Below are 8,690 nucleotides of genomic sequence, written 5' to 3'. Positions count from 1 at the left end.
AGGGGCAGCGCGGGGTCCAGTTAACAAGCTCGTGGGCCAAATCCCAGCGTCCCTCCAAGCACCCACCCTGCGCACCCACAGCTCTCCCGGACCGCATGCTCAAGCCCCGACCCCGGGCTCCGCTCGCACCACCAGCGCCCCCAATTCCCAGGGCGGGCGCGGCGGCAGAACGTGCTCGCCTCCCTCCGCCGGCCCCCGCGCGCCCCTGGAGCCACGCGCTCCCCCGCGCCGCCGCCGGACCCCGGCCCCGCCACGCGTTCGGCTTTCCCTTCCTCCTCCTCCCGCCGCCTGCCTCCGCGGCCGCCGCCTGCGGCTTTGTTTTCCTCCCAGGTTCCATTCCCCACACGTGATACCGTGTTATTGCAAGGAGCGCTTCGGAGCGCGAGCGCAGGGCGCGCGCACCTATAAATACGGGCTCCCGGGCCGCGCCGCCAGAGCCCGCGAGGCGGCCGCGGAGGCGGGGAGGGCTCGCACCGGGTGGCCGGCCGGCGGCGAGCTAGCGCGCGACTCAGCCGGGAGCCGGCGGCCGGGAGCCGGGGGCCGGGAGCCGGGAGCCGGGACCCAGCCGCGCGCGTGGCCCGGGGCGGCCGCGTCCCCCGCCGCAGCACCGAGGGCCCAGCATGGCCCGCCCGCGGGGGGGCCGGGCCGCCGCGCACGCCGCCCGCGCCCCGCGCCCTGCCCAGCCCGGGTCACCGGCGCTCGCGCTCGCCGCTTAGCACTCGGGCGCCGCTCGCTTCTCCGGGCATCGCGGAAATATCGCCGCAGACGGACACAATGGCGGCGACTGCCGCCACCACGGCCCCGCCTCCGCAGCAGCGCCAGCAGCAGGGGCAGCAGCAGCAGCGCGGGCACCGACGCCGCGGGCACCAGCGGATTGCAGCCGCCGCCGCCGCAGCCCCAGCCCCAGCCCAGCCAGCCCCAGCCCCAGCCCGCGGCTGCCGCGCCGGCCCCGCCGCCGCCCGAGCCCCCCAGGAAGCCGCGCATGGACCCGCGGCGCCGCCAGGCTGCCCTCTCCTTCCTCACCAACATCTCGCTGGACGGCCGGCCGCCGCTGCAGGACGAGGAGTGGGGCGGCGGCGAGGACAGCGGCGCGGCCAAGCCCGGCGCCGGCAGCGCCTGCGGCGCGAGGACTCGGCTCAGCCTGCTCGCCGCCGCCGAGCGGGGCGGCTGCAACGCGCTCACGGCGGCGGGCACGGCGGCGGGCACGGCGGCGGCGGCGGCGGCGGGATGGGGCCCCTGCCCCCCGCAGTCCGCGCCGCTGCCCGCCCTGGCCCCCGGCGGCCACGCTGCGGGGCTCGCGCCCGGGGCGCCCCGGGGCTTCCTGAGCCCCCTGGGCGCGGGCCGGGCGTCGGGGGAGCAGCCCCAGCCGCCCCGGCCGGCGCCTCCCGCCTCCTGCGCCCCGCCGCAGCTGCCCGACGCGCCCGGGAACGCCGGGCAGGAGGAGTTGGAGGAGGACGATGCCTTTTGCAGCGTGCAGGTGCCGGCGGCCGCCTTCCTGGGCTCCGGGACCCCCGGCAGCGGCAGCGGCAGCCGGGGTCGCCTCAACTCGTTCACTCAGGGAATCCTGCCCATCGCCTTCGCCAGGCCGACTTCGCAGAACTACTGCGCCCTGGAGCAGCCGGCCCAGGGGGCCAGCGCCAGCGCCTTGGAGCAGCTGCAGAGGTCCCGGTGAGTTGCAGGACGCGACGCGCACCCCGCCCCCCCCCGCGGCCCTCCGGCGGGCCCTCGGCGGCGGGACACGGGCCGCCCCCGCCTTCCCCGCGCCCTGCGGGATCCGGGGGCTTCGGGCCGGGACCCCGAACCGGGAGGGCGCGCGAAAGAGGCCGAGTCCGCAGGGCGTGTGCGGTCGCAGGTGTGTGCGCGAGTCCCCCTCGCGGGGCGGCGGCGTCACGCTCGGGCTGGAAGGTGCGGGAGTCGGTTCCAAAGCCGCACCCGGACCTCCCATTTGCAAGAGAGAGATCCCGAACTTCCAGAAACCCGGTCGGGATCCGGAGGCGCGCCCTCCCCGCGCCAGGCAAGACTTGGCGGGGCGCAGAGCCCGGCGGAGGGTCCGGCTGGTGGCGGCGCGGCGCGGCGCGTAGGAGCCCGAACTCCTGGAAGACACGCGGTGAACCCCTCCAGAGGGGAGTTCCTGCCTGCGCTCAGAGTTGTCCCGTGTCCCAGGAAAACGTGGGACTTTTCCTCTTGCTTTCCTGAGAACTAGAAAAGCCTTACATTTCCTAGCACCGGGCGGGCCTTCCGAGTTTGGGGACTGGGAATAATTGGGCTTGAAGGTGTTTTTTTTTTTTTTTTTTTTTCCCCCAATCCAAGATGAATTTGCTAGAGCTCGTTTAAAGCTCGTATTTGCCAGTTTAAGTCATCTGCAGGTTTTAGGCATCTCAGCAAAACTATGAACATTTGCTTATTGTGAAGGAAATAGCTGGAGTTTGTCAACACATGTTCAGAGGACAGTTGGGAATTAGGTCTGTGTAAGGAGCGGGACCGAGTTGGGAAAAGAAGCGAGTGGGGAGCAGTGGAGAAATGCAGGCCTGTTTCCTGGGAGGGAGTATCCTCTCGTTAGTTAATAAGGCCTCCTGTGAAGTCACTTCTAGCCTGGGCTCCACCTTGGCTCAGTTATTTTAACCTCTGGGGGCCTTAATTTCCCCTTCTAAAATGGAAACATTTTGCAGGCTTGGAGGGAGGAGAACATTTTCTGTTACAGCCTCTCTCCTGTACTGCTCTCCCCAAAAGCTCAGGCTTTTTCTGGCCTAAGTAAGAAGGTGGCCTATTGGAAAACTTAACTTCCTCCCCCAACGGACAAATGGGGAAAAACAAGACAGGCTCATCCAGAAATTTGCTCTTGAGTTTCCTTCTTCCACACGGTGAAATCTTGACCCTGCCTGGTGTGTAGCCTCACGGTGTGATTGCTCATGGTTGCAGGGAGGCGCGTGGAATGGAGAGGCAGCGTGGTGATTGCATGGATGAATTAGCGATGCTGGCCACAGGTGACAGTCTGGCCCTGGCATTTCTTGTCAGAGCACGCATCTCCCCGCTAGTGGGCAAGTGCACAAGAGGGGAATCCCTTCTGGGTGATTGGTGCACACTCAGCAGCTTCTGGGCAGTTTGCTGTTACCGCTTGATACCACACACTGGTTCATAATGACTCTGTAGTTTGAGCGGAAGCCCAGCCAGGCCAGGGGGTCATGACAAGAATTGTACTAAACATACATGTTATTCTAAGCCAGTATGCAAGGCTGGCCTGTGTCTCATGGTTAGACAGATGTGTTCCTGCACTAGAAGCAGCTGGAGATCAGATTACCTCACACTTTGTCTCCAAGAATCTCATTTCTGGGGATATGGAAGATTTTGTGTTGCTTTTTTTTTTTTCAAGATTATATTTTTAAGTAATCTCTACACCCAACATGGGGCTGGAATTTAGAACCCTGAAGTGGAGAGTTGCATGGTCCACCAGCTGAGCCAGCCAGGCGCCCCAGTGTTAGTATTTCTGATCAAAATAATAGCCAGAATTCAATCTCCAGTCTCATAAATATGAACTCCTTGGATGTTGTAGTGATCTCCTCACCCTCCCAGCACACACATTACGATGAGTCAGTCAGTATAAGGTGCTTCCTGACAGTCACATTCGTCCTACTACTTAGGAATTATCCGTATCTGGCAACTTGATAAGAGGCTTCTTTTTTTTTTTTTTTTTTTTTATTACAGCTGTCAACAGAAACAGCATGAAATTTAATGTACCGAGAGGTGGTAAATGGGTAAAACAGGGATTTAAGAAAGGCCTTGAAGAGCCTTGCTTGGCCACAGCTGTTGGAGTGGTCATGAACTTAATCTTCTAGGATGCTTTGTTTCCTACACCATGCTGCTTTTGAGACTTTTGTCAGAAGCGTGCTGCTTTTATGATCACTACAGCCTACTTCCACCTGCCTAGGCTGTGTGATATAGGGTACAAACTCCTTGAATAGGGCCCAGGGCCAATTTACAAGAAAGCCATTGGCTTTTCCTGGTGGTCCTCCTTCAAGAAACCCTGCTAGCCAGGGTGGTTCCATATACTACTTCATGGGTGTTCTCTTGGGATGTCCTTTTTAAATCAAATTAAACCTTCCTTGGATGTGTCTCTTACTATTTAAGGAATTCCATAGAACCTTGCTGCTCAAAAGCGTGGGCTCTGGAACTTGAGCTTCACCAGAGTTCTTAGAAATGCAAACTTCTCAGGCCCCACTCCAGATTACTTGAGTGCAAATCTGCATTTTCACAAGATCCCCAGATGATTCATATACAAATGAAAGTTTGGAAAGCATTGCCATAGTTAACCTGAAATCTGCCTTTTAGAATGAACTTGAGATGTCCTCTATTGGGTGTGTTATGATTATATAAAAATCAGAATTTCTCAGTCTAAAATCGTGAAACACTTTGTGTTCTTTCTGCCTGGACACTTGTAAAAACCAATCATTGCTTGTACTTGCAGACTTTAAAATATGACAGAGGAAAATTTCTGTGCCTAGGCCTGGGGACTATTTCTGTGCTTAGGGCTGGAAATTTGACATACATGTCATTGACTCTGCACAGCCACCCTATGTGTAGATTGTGCCACAGACCCAGTGTTGGCCGAGAGAGGAACCCGAATCTTTGACATCCAAGTCTGGATGGTGATACCTTCCATGTGGAAGGCCCTAGAACAGTTTTGGAGCTGTTGACTGTAAATGTTTGGAATACAGCAGGTCAGTCATTCTCGTGTGATTCTCTATTCTTTAGCCATCCCTCCCCACCCCCCACATATTTAATCTTGGTTTGGGCCCCTACCTTTTGCTCCTGTCTCCGTTGGACCGTCTGGGGAACTGTGTCCTGCGGGCCTGGGCATCTTCCAGCCTGGTGGACAGGGCTCCAACCCTGGGAAGCCAACATGCTGGGGTTTGCTCTCTGGCTAGGTGTCAGAGGTGGGAAGCCAAAAAGATGCCTTCTAGCTTGACATCCCGTTGTGTTCTCTGGGTGGTGCCAGCTGCATGGGGAAGGTGTTAATAGGTGAAAGGGAGTGTAAATTTATAAGGTGTGTTTTAAGGCTTCCTTTCACTTTAGAAATTTCATCTCTGGCAGCAGTCCTGGGTTGCTCCACCTCCTTGATCTTCTGAATGGCAGACAGCCTCCCAGAAGCACAGAGTCGAGCCTAGGTGAGCCAGCGGTGTGCCACCGGGCCTGACAGAGGACCCTGCACAGTGATCTGGGAATTAATTTAGAAAAACATGAGGGTTTTGCTTCTTCCAGCACCTGTGTTAGCATCGTGCCTTATGGGTGGAGAGTTAGCTCTTACATGGGAAAGAGGGTGCGTGGTACAAAAGAACTCCCAAGTCTTGGGTTCAAATTCTGAAGTTACTGCGTGATCCTGGGCAACTAATCAACCTTTCTGGGTCTGATTCCTCTAGAAAGCCTTGGCCTGGTCTTGGGCCCTTTCATGTGTGAATTGGGCTTACATAATTGCTGAGGGCTGACTCCGTGTGGGCGTGTCCCAAATGCTTGATATCCAGGCTTCTCAAATGTAAATATTTTTAGAATCATCTGGGACCTTGAAAAAAAAAATAGGGAAGATTCTGATTCTGCAGGTCTGGGAGAGCCTCAGTTCTGTATTTCTGACAGCTTCGTGGGATGCAAATGAGCACAGATTTTGAAAAGGAAGGCTTTACTGGGTACTGTGATTGTCCCGGTTGGTTGTAAGAGCAAGGAAACCAGGTGTCAGAAATATTAAGTAACATACTCAAGGTCACTCAGACCAGTTGGGGCAGAGCTCAGGCTGCTTTGGATCTTCTAACCGCCCCTCCCTCTCCTTTGCCCCATTGGGGTGAAGGTCCATGTGCTGTAACTGTAGTCCTTGTCTTCACTGAAAAGAAAAACACATGTGGGCTCACCAGGGGATGGACGTTTCCCCTCAACTTTGTCACCTCCCTGCTTTGTGACATGAGGCACATCACCACTCCATGTTCCTGTTGTAAGCCACCTGACCTGTCTGGATTTTAGAAATCCGTACAGGACTTTGGTCTCCTCCGGCAATAAGCAAACCCAGGTTATTAAGCCATCTTTCCAGCAACATGAACTGTAGAGGCCAGAGCTGCAGTCCCAGGCAGGCCAGGCCCTGGTCTGGACGCTTACCCAAGACTCTGCGGAGGCTGTGCCCTGTCGGGGTCTGAGGTCAGTGGCCCGAGGTTCACCCGCTGCCCTCCCTCGTGCACTCACAAAGCCTGTAATGTTGTGGGTGAACTCAGAAGGGGAAATAAATCGGAAGCCTGCTCACCGCTGGCAAATACCCAGAAAGGGCAGCTAGTTCAAGTGTGACCTTTTGCCCTTTGGAAGGGGGCTGGGCAGCGGCAGCATGGCTCTGTCTCATGTCCCTACAGCTGTCCTGGGGAGCTCCGCCTGCATGGACTTTTTCCCATAGGAAGGAGAGCTGTTAGGTGGGGAGAGGGGCCCAGGGCAGGTGGCCTCTAAAGCACACTGGGAAGGAATGGTGGGTGAGGCCAGGTGAGGTGACCTGTTGAGCATCAGGAATGCCAGTCCGCCCTTGGCAGCTCTAGATTCTGGGTCAGCCCTGGCTGTGCCCAGTAACCCTGGATGGGGTCACTTTACACCTTTAGCCTCAGTTTCCTCATGGACTTAGAGGGCTGGGTTAGATGAGCTGCCGCCCTTCCTGGCCTGGGGCTCTGAGTGGTTCAGCCCTGGGCCTGCCACCGCTGAGGCCGGGGTATAGGTATGTGTTTAGCTCGGGATGTGTAGGTAACCTAACCTTAGAATCGGCTGCAGAAGTGGCATCCACTTTGTCCAACGTGGGCGCCAGTTGGCGGGACGTGTGCTGACGAATGAGGGAATGAGTGGATTCCCCCCAGTGTAAGGGAGAGCTTTACAAACTCCCTTCAGCTATACTCCCTCTGGCAAGTGAAGGTGTCATAACTGGACTGGTCACTTGAAGAGGCCAGCCAAGCTGGAAGCCACTGCCTTATGAGTTGGTCAGTCTGCAACTGACACCACCCCATTGAGAAAGAGATCTGTACTAATGTCCTCTCTTGCTCAGGGGGGGTCATCAGGTTTGCAAAGCACTTTGTAGACCTTGATTCCAGCCTAACGACATGAAGGGGCAGGAATCCATGGTCACAGAGTGGGCAAAGGGTGACTTTGCAGGTGCTCTTGTCAGGTATGTAGTAGAGGAAAATTCTAGGTTGGATACTTACTGCCTTGTGTCATTTATTCAACAAACATTGAACAGCTCTCACTTATGAGCTGCCAGTGTGCTAATCATGGGAGATAGAGACCTGAAAGGTGGTCCCTGTCTGTTGGGAGACGTAAATAACCTAAGTGGGCCAGTGAGCACTTGGTGAGAGCTGAACTTGTTATTCACTAAACGCCCTCTCCCCTGGGACCTGGCTCTGGGCCTTGACACAGTATTTTTATTTACCAAACATGTCCCAGGTGTTCTCCTAAGCGCTTGATGAGGATTAAGCAGGTTGGTGTGTATAACCATCCGCCAGCACTCCTGCCTCACCTCCATTGTGAGGCGGAGGGTCCCTGGAGCCCGGACACGCAGGCCAGGGGGCCAGGTTCAGAGGCAGGCGGCCTGGCCCCGGGGTCTGTGCCTTCACTGTGGCTTGACGCAGACTCATGAGCGCTTGTTCACCTGGGCTCAGCCAAACTGGGCAGGAGGTGTGTGTGCAGAGGGCACTGCTAGCGCCCTGTGGCTTCCTCACTTAGGTTTTTGGCTTTCTGGCCTTTTGGGGGGCTTCTGTGGGTGAGGGCCCAGAGGATGGGCCCGGGTGGACACAGATTCCTGAGACCCCAGCAGCCCAGTCCGGCCCAGAGCTTGCCCTGCCTCTCAAACTCTTCTCAGCCACATCTGGATTTCTCTCACTTCTGTTGCTGTTTTGATGTATCTGCTGCTTTACCAGATGCCTTACGTTGTTTACAGCGTGGAGGGAATAGGAGTGAGCCTGGCACTCCGGCACTGTTTGTGGCCCCAGGGCCCTGATGTGTCCTTTGTGACCATGACCACCAGGCTCCCACCTGCGAGATGGGAATAATACTACCTCCGTCTCGGTGTGTTTCCTTTGTTTGGACCCTCTGTATCTTCTCCCTCTGTATCTCTTTCCCCTAACTCAGGGGTCCCCTGACTGTGGCCCAGGGGCTGTTTATAAATAACATCTTCTGGGAAGCAGCCACACCCATTCATTTTTGTATTGTCTTTGGCTGCCCTGTTGCTACCAGGCAGCACTGAGTCCTTGTGGCAGGAGACCACATGGTCCACAAGCCTAAACCATTTATTCTCTGGCTCCTTACAGAAGAAGTGTGCGGACCCCTGGCCCTCGCCCAGCACTCTGGACCTCGGAGGTGTGCATTGGTCCCTTGGCCCCTCCCTGGCCGCCCTCACTGCCCTTGCCGTCTGGAGGCTCCTGGCTTCTGTTTGGACTCACCCACTCCTCGTCCCTAGGCTGCTAGAGGGAACTTTCTGAAACCCATGTCTGACCCTGTCAGGTTTAAATTCCTTGTATTTCATGTGTGGCCACCTTCTGGCAGCCACCACAACCCCCCTGAACCAACCCCACCCCCATGCTGCCTGTCATGTCCATGCTGTGCTGGCTTTCCTCAGGACACCCCAGGCTCTGACTCTTCTCCATGGGAAGAGTCCCCACTCTCCACCCCAACCCCCCCAGAGGCCTCTT

The 8,690-nt window shown here is 57.1% G+C and overlaps 1 long non-coding RNA gene across 1 annotated transcript in view; it reads left to right on the top strand.

The window, feature by feature from the left end:
• Positions 1 to 1,600: 1,600 nt before the first annotated feature.
• Positions 1,601 to 8,690, top strand: part of LOC118355365 (uncharacterized) — a 50,662-nt gene continuing 43,572 nt past the window's right edge. Inside the window, exon 1 of the long non-coding RNA XR_007412117.1 lies at positions 1,601 to 1,668. This is a non-coding gene — a long non-coding RNA (uncharacterized LOC118355365). The remainder of the gene's footprint in view (positions 1,669 to 8,690) is intronic.

Source organism: Canis lupus, chromosome 7 (genome assembly GCF_003254725.2).
Source record: "Canis lupus dingo isolate Sandy chromosome 7, ASM325472v2, whole genome shotgun sequence".
Lineage (NCBI taxonomy): Eukaryota > Metazoa > Chordata > Mammalia > Carnivora > Canidae > Canis > Canis lupus.
The sequence above is the reverse complement of the archived record's forward strand: the minus strand, read 5'-3'. Positions and strand labels throughout refer to the sequence as shown.